This window comes from Glandiceps talaboti, chromosome 10 (assembly GCF_964340395.1).
Source record: "Glandiceps talaboti chromosome 10, keGlaTala1.1, whole genome shotgun sequence".
NCBI classification, from domain to species: Eukaryota; Metazoa; Hemichordata; class Enteropneusta; family Spengelidae; genus Glandiceps; species Glandiceps talaboti.
In genome coordinates, this window is record NC_135558.1 from 20272210 (window position 1) to 20290307 (window position 18098).

The following is an 18098-nucleotide window of genomic DNA, read 5'->3' on the forward strand; positions in this document are numbered from 1 at the left end:
ACATAGTTTGTAAGGCTAGATAACTCTGGTGTCCGGTCTCTTAGTTACATGCTAAAAATCAAAATGGCGGATATTTTTCTAATAAATTTTAGTAGTTTAATCTAAGATGGATAGAAGTAGGTGAAAACAGTGACACTCTTGTTGTAGCATGAATCAATTTGAAAAAGAGCATTATTTGTTGTGATGGTAACTCTGGTGTCTGGTCTCCTAGTTACATGCTAAAAATCAAAATGGCCGACATTTTTCTCATAAATGTTAGTACATGTAGTTTAGTCTAAGATGGACAGGTGTACTAAGGTGAAAACAGTGACAGTGTTGTTGTAGCATGAATTAATTTGGAAAAGAGCATAGTTGTCTGGCTAATTAACTCTAGTGTCTGGCCTCATACAAAAATGTAGTTACATGGTAAAAATGAAAATGGCGAACATTTTTCTGATAAATTTTAGTAGTTTAGTCTAAGATGGGTAGAAGTAGGTGAAAAACAGTGACAGTGTTGTTATAGCATGAATCAATTAGAAGAGAGCATTGTTTGTTGTGATGGTAATTCAGGTGTCTGGTCTCATAGTTATATGGTAAAAAATCAAAATGGCGGACATTATTCTAATAAATTTTAGTACTTTAGTCTAAGATTGGTGAAGGAAGGTCAAAAACAAGGAAAAAGTTGATTTAGAATCAACTAGTTTGGAAAGAGCATGTTTTGTTAAGAATGATAGCCCTGTGAAACTTACAAGTGTGTCTGTGATTGTCTTTTATATGCTGATGAGTCTCTAATACTAGAAATTAAAGTTGAGTTGCAAAGTTACTTAGATAAATTACATTATTTTTGTACAAAGTAGAAAATAACAATCAACGTTAAAATAGAAAATAACAATCAACGTTGAGAAATCAAAGTCTTATGTAAATACAGGAAATCTATTAATTTAAGGGTGCGAAATTTTATTTTGATAATTTTACTCTCGATAATGTAAAACTAAGAGAATACTGTTTTCTTGGTATCATTATTTCTTCTAACAGTAAATTTAAACAAAACTTCAATAACTTTAACTTTATATCTACAAGAGCTCTCAAGTTTATGTATAACTATTTCTTCTAACTAGAGTATTTCTATTGATGTGGCTTTAGATCTCTTTGATTGTTTAATTGTTGCTATTATGACTTACAGCTGTGAAGTTTGGGGTTATGAAATTGAGAAATTTTCTTCTTGATGTTTTTTTTTTTCTTTTTTATAGATTTCTACTTTGGGTTTCTCATAAGGTATCAAAATGTGGTATTGTTGGAGAATTAGGTCATTTTCCCACTAGTTTCACTGTAATTAAACTTCTGTTAAAGTATTGGTATAAATTAATTGTTGATTGAGATTGTTTATTGTGAGCAGTCTACATTTGTTCTATGTGTTATTCAACATGGGGCATTTATATTTTATTATAAGAAACTTACTTGTTAAATATAATGAGAACAGTGTGTGGTCAAATCTTTGCAGGTTTAATTCTACTAAAGGTTCATCATAATGTTATGTCTAGAATTTTGTAAATCATGGTACAGGGAAGTACATGATGACAATAGAAGAAAAAAGTACTGATAAAATAAAAATGAGAACAGTTAGATTATTTAAAACAGCTTTTGGTTTTGAGAAATATCTTCTGCAAATTAAAAATCCAGTTTGTAGAAAACTAGTGACTAAATTTGGAATTTCGGATTATAATATTTATATTGAGTTGGGGAGATGGTGTACTCCTAAGATTCCCGTAGATGAAAGAATGTTGAAATTTTGTCATTCATTCTTTGTTTTCATTATACAAATCAAAGAAAGGCACTTATTCTTCTTCTTTTTCATTAGATAATTCAAATTTTCATTCCTTAAATGGCAAAAGTAAGTTTCTGCATATTTTGACCTCAAATGATAGACTTCCTCTTGGAAACTTTCTAGTCGATGTAAACAGTGCTCCATCAGTTGGTTAAAAGAGTATATTTTAATCATTTTATTTCTCCATGTTATTTTTGTATGCTTTACCATGCATGTTGTCAATGTTTTCACGTAAAGATTGACTGACTGTAAACACGGCTAAGAATACAGTACTAGTATCAATGCCATGCTAGTCACTAGGAAAGCTCAGAAAACTGTCTAAGTATACACAATCTTGCATGGTTCTCTTCAAAACATCGTTCGTTCCAACAGCTGTGTTTATTCAAAACTCATTATGGCCCATTTTAAACCCACAGAATGTTAATTGTACTTGTGTCAATTGCTTTGTACAATACATTGTATTTTGAGCATAATGACAAATTTCTGCATTCATAATCATATACGGATAATAAAGACATTCAAAATAATGAATATTGGCAGCTGAATATTCCGGAGCAATCGCCGGCAACGATAACTTTGAGTATTGCACTGTACAATATCTTACCCACAACTCTCTCTGATTGGTATGCTTGGAGGTTCCTTATTTTATAACTTTTTTCAATAATCCATACTTTTTAACATTTTAAGCTTAGTAATTAAGTCTAATTAATATGTAGCAAAAGAACGCTTAGGAATCAAAAATAAAGTCCTAAATTTTGTATGAAAATGAACTAACAACTAAATTAAGCATGTGCTGTGAATAAAACACTTTTCACTGTCAAAGTGTCAATAACTTGGGTAGTCAGTGTGTATGATGAGTTTTATTATGTAAATTTCTTTTGTCATACCTATTCAAATAAATCTATATCTTTGGCAAAGTCATAACAGGTGCATATATTTTCCTTAGTTTCGTCGCAAATATTCTTCACGTCTTTCAAGAAAATCTGCTGACAAATTTCTAAAATTGCTACTCCTTCTACAATAAACCACTGATACCAGAACCGATGAAAATGGGTATTAAGAAACTCATCGGTGGCAATTCTATGCTTGCCAAATGGAAAAAATGTTTTTACAAAACCCTATACACTGGTGAGATGTGTCTGACTTCAAGGAGATGATGTCCAACACTACAAATCAGAGAGAGTTGTGGGTAAAATGTTGTACAGTGCACTGCACGTGAAGTACAAGCGACACATGTGAATGACTATACACACAAACATATTACAATTTGTAACGTGTGCAAAATACGCAGGCGTAAAACGAATATGTAGTAAACCAATTAGTATTAAACCAGACACAGGCGTTGTATACCAGTCACATGCGTTACTGGCAACTCTCATGTCTGAAACTCGACAACGCGCGTACTGCCTCTATCCGGGGTTGCGCCTCTTGTGACGAGCGCCATCTACGACAAAAAGTAACCATTAGGTATTTTATATTTTTTTTCATTTCTTTTCATTTTACTCGAGATATGTTTGTATGGTTATTTTTCAACTTGTTCTGAGAGCAACGAACACCCTGAGCAACAACCACCTGTAGCAACAACATACGACATACCATGAATACAGTATCTATCTGATGCGGCGATCTATGTGTTCACTCACATATTGCGATTACAGTTTTAAGTCAGTACGGATAACTTCTCTCGCCATTTAAAAAACAAATTACTGCCCCCAAAAATAGGGTTGGTCGGGTTATCGGAAAAACACATTGTTTCTGTTTACTGGTAACTGTCTTTCAGTATTTTCTAGTGGGTATTAAACGAGTCGTTAGTATATAACCTTATAACTTTGCTGTAAGTACTTGCCTACGGCCATACTACGTAGAAAACACCGGTTCTCGTCCGATCACCGAAGTTAAGCTGCGTCGGGCGTGGTTAGTACTTGGATGGGAGACCGCCTGGGAATACCACGTGCCGTAGGCGTTTCTATTTTATATTTGTTTTTCATTTCTTTTCATTTTACTCGAGATATGTTTGTATGATCATTTTTTTTTTATCGTTACGAGTCTTACGACAATGACGTGAACTGCTCGGGGTTGCGCCTCTTGTGACGAGCGCCATCTACGACAAAAAGTAACCATTAGGTATTTTATATTTTTTTTCATTTCTTTTCATTTTACTCGAGATATGTTTGTATGGTTATTTTTCAACTTGTTCTGAGAGCAACGAACACCCTGAGCAACAACCACCTGTAGCAACAACATACGACATACCATGAATACAGTATCTATCTGATGCGGCGATCTATGTGTTCACTCACATATTGCGATTACAGTTTTAAGTCACTACGGATAACTTCTCTCGCCATTTAAAAAACAAATTACTGCCCCCAAAAATAGGGTTGGTCGGGTTATCGGAAAAACACATTGTTTCTGTTTACTGGTAACTGTCTTTCAGTATTTTCTAGTGGGTATTAAACGAGTCGTTAGTATATAACCTTATAACTTTGCTGTAAGTACTTGCCTACGGCCATACTACGTAGAAAACACCGGTTCTCGTCCGATCACCGAAGTTAAGCTGCGTCGGGCGTGGTTAGTACTTGGATGGGAGACCGCCTGGGAATACCACGTGCCGTAGGCGTTTCTATTTTATATTTGTTTTTCATTTCTTTTCATTTTACTCGAGATATGTTTGTATGATCATTTTTTTTTTATCGTTACGAGTCTTACGACAATGACGTGAACTGCTCGGGGTTGCGCCTCTTGTGACGAGCGCCATCTACGACAAAAAGTAACCATTAGGTATTTTATATTTTTTTTCATTTCTTTTCATTTTACTCGAGATATGTTTGTATGGTTATTTTTCAACTTGTTCTGAGAGCAACGAACACCCTGAGCAACAACCACCTGTAGCAACAACATACGACATACCATGAATACAGTATCTATCTGATGCGGCGATCTATGTGTTCACTCACATATTGCGATTACAGTTTTAAGTCAGTACGGATAACTTCTCTCGCCATTTAAAAAACAAATTACTGCCCCCAAAAATAGGGTTGGTCGGGTTATCGGAAAAACACATTGTTTCTGTTTACTGGTAACTGTCTTTCAGTATTTTCTAGTGGGTATTAAACGAGTCGTTAGTATATAACCTTATAACTTTGCTGTAAGTACTTGCCTACGGCCATACTACGTAGAAAACACCGGTTCTCGTCCGATCACCGAAGTTAAGCTGCGTCGGGCGTGGTTAGTACTTGGATGGGAGACCGCCTGGGAATACCACGTGCCGTAGGCGTTTCTATTTTATATTTGTTTTTCATTTCTTTTCATTTTACTCGAGATATGTTTGTATGATCATTTTTTTTTTATCGTTACGAGTCTTACGACAATGACGTGAACTGCTCGGGGTTGCGCCTCTTGTGACGAGCGCCATCTACGACAAAAAGTAACCATTAGGTATTTTATATTTTTTTTCATTTCTTTTCATTTTACTCGAGATATGTTTGTATGGTTATTTTTCAACTTGTTCTGAGAGCAACGAACACCCTGAGCAACAACCACCTGTAGCAACAACATACGACATACCATGAATACAGTATCTATCTGATGCGGCGATCTATGTGTTCACTCACATATTGCGATTACAGTTTTAAGTCAGTACGGATAACTTCTCTCGCCATTTAAAAAACAAATTACTGCCCCCAAAAATAGGGTTGGTCGGGTTATCGGAAAAACACATTGTTTCTGTTTACTGGTAACTGTCTTTCAGTATTTTCTAGTGGGTATTAAACGAGTCGTTAGTATATAACCTTATAACTTTGCTGTAAGTACTTGCCTACGGCCATACTACGTAGAAAACACCGGTTCTCGTCCGATCACCGAAGTTAAGCTGCGTCGGGCGTGGTTAGTACTTGGATGGGAGACCGCCTGGGAATACCACGTGCCGTAGGCGTTTCTATTTTATATTTGTTTTTCATTTCTTTTCATTTTACTCGAGATATGTTTGTATGATCATTTTTTTTTTATCGTTACGAGTCTTACGACAATGACGTGAACTGCTCGGGGTTGCGCCTCTTGTGACGAGCGCCATCTACGACAAAAAGTAACCATTAGGTATTTTATATTTTTTTTCATTTCTTTTCATTTTACTCGAGATATGTTTGTATGGTTATTTTTCAACTTGTTCTGAGAGCAACGAACACCCTGAGCAACAACCACCTGTAGCAACAACATACGACATACCATGAATACAGTATCTATCTGATGCGGCGATCTATGTGTTCACTCACATATTGCGATTACAGTTTTAAGTCAGTACGGATAACTTCTCTCGCCATTTAAAAAACAAATTACTGCCCCCCAAAAATAGGGTTGGTCGGGTTATCGGAAAAACACATTGTTTCTGTTTACTGGTAACTGTCTTTCAGTATTTTCTAGTGGGTATTAAACGAGTCGTTAGTATATAACCTTATAACTTTGCTGTAAGTACTTGCCTACGGCCATACTACGTAGAAAACACCGGTTCTCGTCCGATCACCGAAGTTAAGCTGCGTCGGGCGTGGTTAGTACTTGGATGGGAGACCGCCTGGGAATACCACGTGCCGTAGGCGTTTCTATTTTATATTTGTTTTTCATTTCTTTTCATTTTACTCGAGATATGTTTGTATGATCATTTTTTTTTTATCGTTACGAGTCTTACGACAATGACGTGAACTGCTCGGGGTTGCGCCTCTTGTGACGAGCGCCATCTACGACAAAAAGTAACCATTAGGTATTTTATATTTTTTTTCATTTCTTTTCATTTTACTCGAGATATGTTTGTATGGTTATTTTTCAACTTGTTCTGAGAGCAACGAACACCCTGAGCAACAACCACCTGTAGCAACAACATACGACATACCATGAATACAGTATCTATCTGATGCGGCGATCTATGTGTTCACTCACATATTGCGATTACAGTTTTAAGTCAGTACGGATAACTTCTCTCGCCATTTAAAAAACAAATTACTGCCCCCAAAAATAGGGTTGGTCGGGTTATCGGAAAAACACATTGTTTCTGTTTACTGGTAACTGTCTTTCAGTATTTTCTAGTGGGTATTAAACGAGTCGTTAGTATATAACCTTATAACTTTGCTGTAAGTACTTGCCTACGGCCATACTACGTAGAAAACACCGGTTCTCGTCCGATCACCGAAGTTAAGCTGCGTCGGGCGTGGTTAGTACTTGGATGGGAGACCGCCTGGGAATACCACGTGCCGTAGGCGTTTCTATTTTATATTTGTTTTTCATTTCTTTTCATTTTACTCGAGATATGTTTGTATGATCATTTTTTTTTTATCGTTACGAGTCTTACGACAATGACGTGAACTGCTCGGGGTTGCGCCTCTTGTGACGAGCGCCATCTACGACAAAAAGTAACCATTAGGTATTTTATATTTTTTTTCATTTCTTTTCATTTTACTCGAGATATGTTTGTATGGTTATTTTTCAACTTGTTCTGAGAGCAACGAACACCCTGAGCAACAACCACCTGTAGCAACAACATACGACATACCATGAATACAGTATCTATCTGATGCGGCGATCTATGTGTTCACTCACATATTGCGATTACAGTTTTAAGTCAGTACGGATAACTTCTCTCGCCATTTAAAAAACAAATTACTGCCCCCAAAAATAGGGTTGGTCGGGTTATCGGAAAAACACATTGTTTCTGTTTACTGGTAACTGTCTTTCAGTATTTTCTAGTGGGTATTAAACGAGTCGTTAGTATATAACCTTATAACTTTGCTGTAAGTACTTGCCTACGGCCATACTACGTAGAAAACACCGGTTCTCGTCCGATCACCGAAGTTAAGCTGCGTCGGGCGTGGTTAGTACTTGGATGGGAGACCGCCTGGGAATACCACGTGCCGTAGGCGTTTCTATTTTATATTTGTTTTTCATTTCTTTTCATTTTACTCGAGATATGTTTGTATGATCATTTTTTTTTTATCGTTACGAGTCTTACGACAATGACGTGAACTGCTCGGGGTTGCGCCTCTTGTGACGAGCGCCATCTACGACAAAAAGTAACCATTAGGTATTTTATATTTTTTTTCATTTCTTTTCATTTTACTCGAGATATGTTTGTATGGTTATTTTTCAACTTGTTCTGAGAGCAACGAACACCCTGAGCAACAACCACCTGTAGCAACAACATACGACATACCATGAATACAGTATCTATCTGATGCGGCGATCTATGTGTTCACTCACATATTGCGATTACAGTTTTAAGTCAGTACGGATAACTTCTCTCGCCATTTAAAAAACAAATTACTGCCCCCAAAAATAGGGTTGGTCGGGTTATCGGAAAAACACATTGTTTCTGTTTACTGGTAACTGTCTTTCAGTATTTTCTAGTGGGTATTAAACGAGTCGTTAGTATATAACCTTATAACTTTGCTGTAAGTACTTGCCTACGGCCATACTACGTAGAAAACACCGGTTCTCGTCCGATCACCGAAGTTAAGCTGCGTCGGGCGTGGTTAGTACTTGGATGGGAGACCGCCTGGGAATACCACGTGCCGTAGGCGTTTCTATTTTATATTTGTTTTTCATTTCTTTTCATTTTACTCGAGATATGTTTGTATGATCATTTTTTTTTTATCGTTACGAGTCTTACGACAATGACGTGAACTGCTCGGGGTTGCGCCTCTTGTGACGAGCGCCATCTACGACAAAAAGTAACCATTAGGTATTTTATATTTTTTTTCATTTCTTTTCATTTTACTCGAGATATGTTTGTATGGTTATTTTTCAACTTGTTCTGAGAGCAACGAACACCCTGAGCAACAACCACCTGTAGCAACAACATACGACATACCATGAATACAGTATCTATCTGATGCGGCGATCTATGTGTTCACTCACATATTGCGATTACAGTTTTAAGTCAGTACGGATAACTTCTCTCGCCATTTAAAAAACAAATTACTGCCCCCAAAAATAGGGTTGGTCGGGTTATCGGAAAAACACATTGTTTCTGTTTACTGGTAACTGTCTTTCAGTATTTTCTAGTGGGTATTAAACGAGTCGTTAGTATATAACCTTATAACTTTGCTGTAAGTACTTGCCTACGGCCATACTACGTAGAAAACACCGGTTCTCGTCCGATCACCGAAGTTAAGCTGCGTCGGGCGTGGTTAGTACTTGGATGGGAGACCGCCTGGGAATACCACGTGCCGTAGGCGTTTCTATTTTATATTTGTTTTTCATTTCTTTTCATTTTACTCGAGATATGTTTGTATGATCATTTTTTTTTTATCGTTACGAGTCTTACGACAATGACGTGAACTGCTCGGGGTTGCGCCTCTTGTGACGAGCGCCATCTACGACAAAAAGTAACCATTAGGTATTTTATTTTTTTTTTCATTTCTTTTCATTTTACTCGAGATATGTTTGTATGGTTATTTTTCAACTTGTTCTGAGAGCAACGAACACCCTGAGCAACAACCACCTGTAGCAACAACATACGACATACCATGAATACAGTATCTATCTGATGCGGCGATCTATGTGTTCACTCACATATTGCGATTACAGTTTTAAGTCAGTACGGATAACTTCTCTCGCCATTTAAAAAACAAATTACTGCCCCCCAAAAATAGGGTTGGTCGGGTTATCGGAAAAACACATTGTTTCTGTTTACTGGTAACTGTCTTTCAGTATTTTCTAGTGGGTATTAAACGAGTCGTTAGTATATAACCTTATAACTTTGCTGTAAGTACTTGCCTACGGCCATACTACGTAGAAAACACCGGTTCTCGTCCGATCACCGAAGTTAAGCTGCGTCGGGCGTGGTTAGTACTTGGATGGGAGACCGCCTGGGAATACCACGTGCCGTAGGCGTTTCTATTTTGTATTTGTTTTTCATTTCTTTTCATTTTACTCGAGATATGTTTGTATGATCATTTTTTTTTTATCGTTACGAGTCTTACGACAATGACGTGAACTGCTCGGGGTTGCGCCTCTTGTGACGAGCGCCATCTACGACAAAAAGTAACCATTAGGTATTTTATATTTTTTTTCATTTCTTTTCATTTTACTCGAGATATGTTTGTATGGTTATTTTTCAACTTGTTCTGAGAGCAACGAACACCCTGAGCAACAACCACCTGTAGCAACAACATACGACATACCATGAATACAGTATCTATCTGATGCGGCGATCTATGTGTTCACTCACATATTGCGATTACAGTTTTAAGTCAGTACGGATAACTTCTCTCGCCATTTAAAAAACAAATTACTGCCCCCAAAAATAGGGTTGGTCGGGTTATCGGAAAAACACATTGTTTCTGTTTACTGGTAACTGTCTTTCAGTATTTTCTAGTGGGTATTAAACGAGTCGTTAGTATATAACCTTATAACTTTGCTGTAAGTACTTGCCTACGGCCATACTACGTAGAAAACACCGGTTCTCGTCCGATCACCGAAGTTAAGCTGCGTCGGGCGTGGTTAGTACTTGGATGGGAGACCGCCTGGGAATACCACGTGCCGTAGGCGTTTCTATTTTATATTTGTTTTTCATTTCTTTTCATTTTACTCGAGATATGTTTGTATGATCATTTTTTTTTTATCGTTACGAGTCTTACGACAATGACGTGAACTGCTCGGGGTTGCGCCTCTTGTGACGAGCGCCATCTACGACAAAAAGTAACCATTAGGTATTTTTTTTTTTTTTTCATTTCTTTTCATTTTACTCGAGATATGTTTGTATGGTTATTTTTCAACTTGTTCTGAGAGCAACGAACACCCTGAGCAACAACCACCTGTAGCAACAACATACGACATACCATGAATACAGTATCTATCTGATGCGGCGATCTATGTGTTCACTCACATATTGCGATTACAGTTTTAAGTCAGTACGGATAACTTCTCTCGCCATTTAAAAAACAAATTACTGCCCCCAAAAATAGGGTTGGTCGGGTTATCGGAAAAACACATTGTTTCTGTTTACTGGTAACTGTCTTTCAGTATTTTCTAGTGGGTATTAAACGAGTCGTTAGTATATAACCTTATAACTTTGCTGTAAGTACTTGCCTACGGCCATACTACGTAGAAAACACCGGTTCTCGTCCGATCACCGAAGTTAAGCTGCGTCGGGCGTGGTTAGTACTTGGATGGGAGACCGCCTGGGAATACCACGTGCCGTAGGCGTTTCTATTTTATATTTGTTTTTCATTTCTTTTCATTTTACTCGAGATATGTTTGTATGATCATTTTTTTTTTATCGTTACGAGTCTTACGACAATGACGTGAACTGCTCGGGGTTGCGCCTCTTGTGACGAGCGCCATCTACGACAAAAAGTAACCATTAGGTATTTTATATTTTTTTTCATTTCTTTTCATTTTACTCGAGATATGTTTGTATGGTTATTTTTCAACTTGTTCTGAGAGCAACGAACACCCTGAGCAACAACCACCTGTAGCAACAACATACGACATACCATGAATACAGTATCTATCTGATGCGGCGATCTATGTGTTCACTCACATATTGCGATTACAGTTTTAAGTCAGTACGGATAACTTCTCTCGCCATTTAAAAAACAAATTACTGCCCCCCAAAAATAGGGTTGGTCGGGTTATCGGAAAAACACATTGTTTCTGTTTACTGGTAACTGTCTTTCAGTATTTTCTAGTGGGTATTAAACGAGTCGTTAGTATATAACCTTATAACTTTGCTGTAAGTACTTGCCTACGGCCATACTACGTAGAAAACACCGGTTCTCGTCCGATCACCGAAGTTAAGCTGCGTCGGGCGTGGTTAGTACTTGGATGGGAGACCGCCTGGGAATACCACGTGCCGTAGGCGTTTCTATTTTATATTTGTTTTTCATTTCTTTTCATTTTACTCGAGATATGTTTGTATGATCATTTTTTTTTTATCGTTACGAGTCTTACGACAATGACGTGAACTGCTCGGGGTTGCGCCTCTTGTGACGAGCGCCATCTACGACAAAAAGTAACCATTAGGTATTTTATATTTTTTTTCATTTCTTTTCATTTTACTCGAGATATGTTTGTATGGTTATTTTTCAACTTGTTCTGAGAGCAACGAACACCCTGAGCAACAACCACCTGTAGCAACAACATACGACATACCATGAATACAGTATCTATCTGATGCGGCGATCTATGTGTTCACTCACATATTGCGATTACAGTTTTAAGTCAGTACGGATAACTTCTCTCGCCATTTAAAAAACAAATTACTGCCCCCAAAAATAGGGTTGGTCGGGTTATCGGAAAAACACATTGTTTCTGTTTACTGGTAACTGTCTTTCAGTATTTTCTAGTGGGTATTAAACGAGTCGTTAGTATATAACCTTATAACTTTGCTGTAAGTACTTGCCTACGGCCATACTACGTAGAAAACACCGGTTCTCGTCCGATCACCGAAGTTAAGCTGCGTCGGGCGTGGTTAGTACTTGGATGGGAGACCGCCTGGGAATACCACGTGCCGTAGGCGTTTCTATTTTATATTTGTTTTTCATTTCTTTTCATTTTACTCGAGATATGTTTGTATGATCATTTTTTTTTTATCGTTACGAGTCTTACGACAATGACGTGAACTGCTCGGGGTTGCGCCTCTTGTGACGAGCGCCATCTACGACAAAAAGTAACCATTAGGTATTTTATATTTTTTTTCATTTCTTTTCATTTTACTCGAGATATGTTTGTATGGTTATTTTTCAACTTGTTCTGAGAGCAACGAACACCCTGAGCAACAACCACCTGTAGCAACAACATACGACATACCATGAATACAGTATCTATCTGATGCGGCGATCTATGTGTTCACTCACATATTGCGATTACAGTTTTAAGTCAGTACGGATAACTTCTCTCGCCATTTAAAAAACAAATTACTGCCCCCAAAAATAGGGTTGGTCGGGTTATCGGAAAAACACATTGTTTCTGTTTACTGGTAACTGTCTTTCAGTATTTTCTAGTGGGTATTAAACGAGTCGTTAGTATATAACCTTATAACTTTGCTGTAAGTACTTGCCTACGGCCATACTACGTAGAAAACACCGGTTCTCGTCCGATCACCGAAGTTAAGCTGCGTCGGGCGTGGTTAGTACTTGGATGGGAGACCGCCTGGGAATACCACGTGCCGTAGGCGTTTCTATTTTATATTTGTTTTTCATTTCTTTTCATTTTACTCGAGATATGTTTGTATGATCATTTTTTTTTTATCGTTACGAGTCTTACGACAATGACGTGAACTGCTCGGGGTTGCGCCTCTTGTGACGAGCGCCATCTACGACAAAAAGTAACCATTAGGTATTTTATATTTTTTTTCATTTCTTTTCATTTTACTCGAGATATGTTTGTATGGTTATTTTTCAACTTGTTCTGAGAGCAACGAACACCCTGAGCAACAACCACCTGTAGCAACAACATACGACATACCATGAATACAGTATCTATCTGATGCGGCGATCTATGTGTTCACTCACATATTGCGATTACAGTTTTAAGTCAGTACGGATAACTTCTCTCGCCATTTAAAAAACAAATTACTGCCCCCAAAAATAGGGTTGGTCGGGTTATCGGAAAAACACATTGTTTCTGTTTACTGGTAACTGTCTTTCAGTATTTTCTAGTGGGTATTAAACGAGTCGTTAGTATATAACCTTATAACTTTGCTGTAAGTACTTGCCTACGGCCATACTACGTAGAAAACACCGGTTCTCGTCCGATCACCGAAGTTAAGCTGCGTCGGGCGTGGTTAGTACTTGGATGGGATACCGCCTGGGAATACCACGTGCCGTAGGCGTTTCTATTTTATATTTGTTTTTCATTTCTTTTCATTTTACTCGAGATATGTTTGTATGATCATTTTTTTTTTATCGTTACGAGTCTTACGACAATGACGTGAACTGCTCGGGGTTGCGCCTCTTGTGACGAGCGCCATCTACGACAAAAAGTAACCATTAGGTATTTTATATTTTTTTTCATTTCTTTTCATTTTACTCGAGATATGTTTGTATGGTTATTTTTCAACTTGTTCTGAGAGCAACGAACACCCTGAGCAACAACCACCTGTAGCAACAACATACGACATACCATGAATACAGTATCTATCTGATGCGGCGATCTATGTGTTCACTCACATATTGCGATTACAGTTTTAAGTCAGTACGGATAACTTCTCTCGCCATTTAAAAAACAAATTACTGCCCCCAAAAATAGGGTTGGTCGGGTTATCGGAAAAACACATTGTTTCTGTTTACTGGTAACTGTCTTTCAGTATTTTCTAGTGGGTATTAAACGAGTCGTTAGTATATAACCTTATAACTTTGCTGTAAGTACTTGCCTACGGCCATACTACGTAGAAAACACCGGTTCTCGTCCGATCACCGAAGTTAAGCTGCGTCGGGCGTGGTTAGTACTTGGATGGGAGACCGCCTGGGAATACCACGTGCCGTAGGCGTTTCTATTTTATATTTGTTTTTCATTTCTTTTCATTTTACTCGAGATATGTTTGTATGATCATTTTTTTTTTATCGTTACGAGTCTTACGACAATGACGTGAACTGCTCGGGGTTGCGCCTCTTGTGACGAGCGCCATCTACGACAAAAAGTAACCATTAGGTATTTTATATTTTTTTTCATTTCTTTTCATTTTACTCGAGATATGTTTGTATGGTTATTTTTCAACTTGTTCTGAGAGCAACGAACACCCTGAGCAACAACCACCTGTAGCAACAACATACGACATACCATGAATACAGTATCTATCTGATGCGGCGATCTATGTGTTCACTCACATATTGCGATTACAGTTTTAAGTCAGTACGGATAACTTCTCTCGCCATTTAAAAAACAAATTACTGCCCCCAAAAATAGGGTTGGTCGGGTTATCGGAAAAACACATTGTTTCTGTTTACTGGTAACTGTCTTTCAGTATTTTCTAGTGGGTATTAAACGAGTCGTTAGTATATAACCTTATAACTTTGCTGTAAGTACTTGCCTACGGCCATACTACGTAGAAAACACCGGTTCTCGTCCGATCACCGAAGTTAAGCTGCGTCGGGCGTGGTTAGTACTTGGATGGGAGACCGCCTGGGAATACCACGTGCCGTAGGCGTTTCTATTTTATATTTGTTTTTCATTTCTTTTCATTTTACTCGAGATATGTTTGTATGATCATTTTTTTTTTATCGTTACGAGTCTTACGACAATGACGTGAACTGCTCGGGGTTGCGCCTCTTGTGACGAGCGCCATCTACGACAAAAAGTAACCATTAGGTATTTTATATTTTTTTTCATTTCTTTTCATTTTACTCGAGATATGTTTGTATGGTTATTTTTCAACTTGTTCTGAGAGCAACGAACACCCTGAGCAACAACCACCTGTAGCAACAACATACGACATACCATGAATACAGTATCTATCTGATGCGGCGATCTATGTGTTCACTCACATATTGCGATTACAGTTTTAAGTCAGTACGGATAACTTCTCTCGCCATTTAAAAAACAAATTACTGCCCCCAAAAATAGGGTTGGTCGGGTTATCGGAAAAACACATTGTTTCTGTTTACTGGTAACTGTCTTTCAGTATTTTCTAGTGGGTATTAAACGAGTCGTTAGTATATAACCTTATAACTTTGCTGTAAGTACTTGCCTACGGCCATACTACGTAGAAAACACCGGTTCTCGTCCGATCACCGAAGTTAAGCTGCGTCGGGCGTGGTTAGTACTTGGATGGGAGACCGCCTGGGAATACCACGTGCCGTAGGCGTTTCTATTTTATATTTGTTTTTCATTTCTTTTCATTTTACTCGAGATATGTTTGTATGATCATTTTTTTTTTATCGTTACGAGTCTTACGACAATGACGTGAACTGCTCGGGGTTGCGCCTCTTGTGACGAGCGCCATCTACGACAAAAAGTAACCATTAGGTATTTTATATTTTTTTTCATTTCTTTTCATTTTACTCGAGATATGTTTGTATGGTTATTTTTCAACTTGTTCTGAGAGCAACGAACACCCTGAGCAACAACCACCTGTAGCAACAACATACGACATACCATGAATACAGTATCTATCTGATGCGGCGATCTATGTGTTCACTCACATATTGCGATTACAGTTTTAAGTCAGTACGGATAACTTCTCTCGCCATTTAAAAAACAAATTACTGCCCCCAAAAATAGGGTTGGTCGGGTTATCGGAAAAACACATTGTTTCTGTTTACTGGTAACTGTCTTTCAGTATTTTCTAGTGGGTATTAAACGAGTCGTTAGTATATAACCTTATAACTTTGCTGTAAGTACTTGCCTACGGCCATACTACGTAGAAAACACCGGTTCTCGTCCGATCACCGAAGTTAAGCTGCGTCGGGCGTGGTTAGTACTTGGATGGGAGACCGCCTGGGAATACCACGTGCCGTAGGCGTTTCTATTTTATATTTGTTTTTCATTTCTTTTCATTTTACTCGAGATATGTTTGTATGATCATTTTTTTTTTATCGTTACGAGTCTTACGACAATGACGTGAACTGCTCGGGGTTGCGCCTCTTGTGACGAGCGCCATCTACGACAAAAAGTAACCATTAGGTATTTTATATTTTTTTTCATTTCTTTTCATTTTACTCGAGATATGTTTGTATGGTTATTTTTCAACTTGTTCTGAGAGCAACGAACACCCTGAGCAACAACCACCTGTAGCAACAACATACGACATACCATGAATACAGTATCTATCTGATGCGGCGATCTATGTGTTCACTCACATATTGCGATTACAGTTTTAAGTCAGTACGGATAACTTCTCTCGCCATTTAAAAAACAAATTACTGCCCCCAAAAATAGGGTTGGTCGGGTTATCGGAAAAACACATTGTTTCTGTTTACTGGTAACTGTCTTTCAGTATTTTCTAGTGGGTATTAAACGAGTCGTTAGTATATAACCTTATAACTTTGCTGTAAGTACTTGCCTACGGCCATACTACGTAGAAAACACCGGTTCTCGTCCGATCACCGAAGTTAAGCTGCGTCGGGCGTGGTTAGTACTTGGATGGGAGACCGCCTGGGAATACCACGTGCCGTGGGCGTTTCTATTTTATATTTGTTTTTCATTTCTTTTCATTTTACTCGAGATATGTTTGTATGATCATTTTTTTTTTATCGTTACGAGTCTTACGACAATGACGTGAACTGCTCGGGGTTGCGCCTCTTGTGACGAGCGCCATCTACGACAAAAAGTAACCATTAGGTATTTTATATTTTTTTTCATTTCTTTTCATTTTACTCGAGATATGTTTGTATGGTTATTTTTCAACTTGTTCTGAGAGCAACGAACACCCTGAGCAACAACCACCTGTAGCAACAACATACGACATACCATGAATACAGTATCTATCTGATGCGGCGATCTATGTGTTCACTCACATATTGCGATTACAGTTTTAAGTCACTACGGATAACTTCTCTCGCCATTTAAAAAACAAATTACTGCCCCCAAAAATAGGGTTGGTCGGGTTATCGGAAAAACACATTGTTTCTGTTTACTGGTAACTGTCTTTCAGTATTTTCTAGTGGGTATTAAACGAGTCGTTAGTATATAACCTTATAACTTTGCTGTAAGTACTTGCCTACGGCCATACTACGTAGAAAACACCGGTTCTCGTCCGATCACCGAAGTTAAGCTGCGTCGGGCGTGGTTAGTACTTGGATGGGAGACCGCCTGGGAATACCACGTGCCGTAGGCGTTTCTATTTTATATTTGTTTTTCATTTCTTTTCATTTTACTCGAGATATGTTTGTATGATCATTTTTTTTTTATCGTTACGAGTCTTACGACAATGACGTGAACTGCTCGGGGTTGCGCCTCTTGTGACGAGCGCCATCTACGACAAAAAGTAACCATTAGGTATTTTATATTTTTTTTCATTTCTTTTCATTTTACTCGAGATATGTTTGTATGGTTATTTTTCAACTTGTTCTGAGAGCAACGAACACCCTGAGCAACAACCACCTGTAGCAACAACATACGACATACCATGAATACAGTATCTATCTGATGCGGCGATCTATGTGTTCACTCACATATTGCGATTACAGTTTTAAGTCAGTACGGATAACTTCTCTCGCCATTTAAAAAACAAATTACTGCCCCCAAAAATTGGGTTGGTCGGGTTATCGGAAAAACACATTGTTTCTGTTTACTGGTAACTGTCTTTCAGTATTTTCTAGTGGGTATTAAACGAGTCGTTAGTATATAACCTTATAACTTTGCTGTA

General features: G+C 38.0%; 22 non-coding genes across 22 annotated transcripts; all 22 read left to right on the plus strand.

Annotated features, from left to right (window-relative positions):
• Positions 1-3648: 3648 nt before the first annotated feature.
• LOC144441519 (5S ribosomal RNA) lies at positions 3649-3767 on the plus strand. The gene has a single exon (XR_013481249.1). It is a non-coding gene; the product is annotated as a 5S ribosomal RNA (ribosomal RNA).
• A 538-nt stretch (positions 3768-4305) lies between these two features.
• Positions 4306-4424, plus strand: LOC144441638 (5S ribosomal RNA). The gene has a single exon (XR_013481360.1). It is a non-coding gene; the product is annotated as a 5S ribosomal RNA (ribosomal RNA).
• Positions 4425-4962: 538 nt separating this feature from the next.
• On the plus strand, positions 4963-5081 carry LOC144441757 (5S ribosomal RNA). The gene has a single exon (XR_013481472.1). It is a non-coding gene; the product is annotated as a 5S ribosomal RNA (ribosomal RNA).
• A 538-nt stretch (positions 5082-5619) lies between these two features.
• On the plus strand, positions 5620-5738 carry LOC144441860 (5S ribosomal RNA). The gene has a single exon (XR_013481567.1). It is a non-coding gene; the product is annotated as a 5S ribosomal RNA (ribosomal RNA).
• Positions 5739-6277: 539 nt separating this feature from the next.
• On the plus strand, positions 6278-6396 carry LOC144441871 (5S ribosomal RNA). Its single transcript, XR_013481578.1, has one exon. It is a non-coding gene; the product is annotated as a 5S ribosomal RNA (ribosomal RNA).
• A 538-nt stretch (positions 6397-6934) lies between these two features.
• LOC144441527 (5S ribosomal RNA) lies at positions 6935-7053 on the plus strand. Its single transcript, XR_013481255.1, has one exon. It is a non-coding gene; the product is annotated as a 5S ribosomal RNA (ribosomal RNA).
• A 538-nt stretch (positions 7054-7591) lies between these two features.
• LOC144441538 (5S ribosomal RNA) lies at positions 7592-7710 on the plus strand. Its single transcript, XR_013481266.1, has one exon. It is a non-coding gene; the product is annotated as a 5S ribosomal RNA (ribosomal RNA).
• Positions 7711-8248: 538 nt separating this feature from the next.
• LOC144441550 (5S ribosomal RNA) lies at positions 8249-8367 on the plus strand. Its single transcript, XR_013481277.1, has one exon. It is a non-coding gene; the product is annotated as a 5S ribosomal RNA (ribosomal RNA).
• A 538-nt stretch (positions 8368-8905) lies between these two features.
• Positions 8906-9024, plus strand: LOC144441562 (5S ribosomal RNA). The gene has a single exon (XR_013481288.1). It is a non-coding gene; the product is annotated as a 5S ribosomal RNA (ribosomal RNA).
• A 539-nt stretch (positions 9025-9563) lies between these two features.
• On the plus strand, positions 9564-9682 carry LOC144441574 (5S ribosomal RNA). The gene has a single exon (XR_013481299.1). It is a non-coding gene; the product is annotated as a 5S ribosomal RNA (ribosomal RNA).
• Positions 9683-10220: 538 nt separating this feature from the next.
• Positions 10221-10339, plus strand: LOC144441585 (5S ribosomal RNA). Its single transcript, XR_013481310.1, has one exon. It is a non-coding gene; the product is annotated as a 5S ribosomal RNA (ribosomal RNA).
• A 538-nt stretch (positions 10340-10877) lies between these two features.
• Positions 10878-10996, plus strand: LOC144441596 (5S ribosomal RNA). The gene has a single exon (XR_013481321.1). It is a non-coding gene; the product is annotated as a 5S ribosomal RNA (ribosomal RNA).
• A 539-nt stretch (positions 10997-11535) lies between these two features.
• On the plus strand, positions 11536-11654 carry LOC144441608 (5S ribosomal RNA). The gene has a single exon (XR_013481332.1). It is a non-coding gene; the product is annotated as a 5S ribosomal RNA (ribosomal RNA).
• Positions 11655-12192: 538 nt separating this feature from the next.
• LOC144441620 (5S ribosomal RNA) lies at positions 12193-12311 on the plus strand. Its single transcript, XR_013481343.1, has one exon. It is a non-coding gene; the product is annotated as a 5S ribosomal RNA (ribosomal RNA).
• Positions 12312-12849: 538 nt separating this feature from the next.
• LOC144441632 (5S ribosomal RNA) lies at positions 12850-12968 on the plus strand. The gene has a single exon (XR_013481354.1). It is a non-coding gene; the product is annotated as a 5S ribosomal RNA (ribosomal RNA).
• Positions 12969-13506: 538 nt separating this feature from the next.
• LOC144441808 (5S ribosomal RNA) lies at positions 13507-13625 on the plus strand. The gene has a single exon (XR_013481521.1). It is a non-coding gene; the product is annotated as a 5S ribosomal RNA (ribosomal RNA).
• Positions 13626-14163: 538 nt separating this feature from the next.
• Positions 14164-14282, plus strand: LOC144441644 (5S ribosomal RNA). Its single transcript, XR_013481366.1, has one exon. It is a non-coding gene; the product is annotated as a 5S ribosomal RNA (ribosomal RNA).
• A 538-nt stretch (positions 14283-14820) lies between these two features.
• LOC144441656 (5S ribosomal RNA) lies at positions 14821-14939 on the plus strand. The gene has a single exon (XR_013481377.1). It is a non-coding gene; the product is annotated as a 5S ribosomal RNA (ribosomal RNA).
• Positions 14940-15477: 538 nt separating this feature from the next.
• Positions 15478-15596, plus strand: LOC144441668 (5S ribosomal RNA). Its single transcript, XR_013481389.1, has one exon. It is a non-coding gene; the product is annotated as a 5S ribosomal RNA (ribosomal RNA).
• Positions 15597-16134: 538 nt separating this feature from the next.
• On the plus strand, positions 16135-16253 carry LOC144441680 (5S ribosomal RNA). The gene has a single exon (XR_013481400.1). It is a non-coding gene; the product is annotated as a 5S ribosomal RNA (ribosomal RNA).
• Positions 16254-16791: 538 nt separating this feature from the next.
• On the plus strand, positions 16792-16910 carry LOC144441806 (5S ribosomal RNA). The gene has a single exon (XR_013481519.1). It is a non-coding gene; the product is annotated as a 5S ribosomal RNA (ribosomal RNA).
• A 538-nt stretch (positions 16911-17448) lies between these two features.
• Positions 17449-17567, plus strand: LOC144441693 (5S ribosomal RNA). Its single transcript, XR_013481411.1, has one exon. It is a non-coding gene; the product is annotated as a 5S ribosomal RNA (ribosomal RNA).
• The last annotated feature ends 531 nt before the right edge of the window (positions 17568-18098 follow it).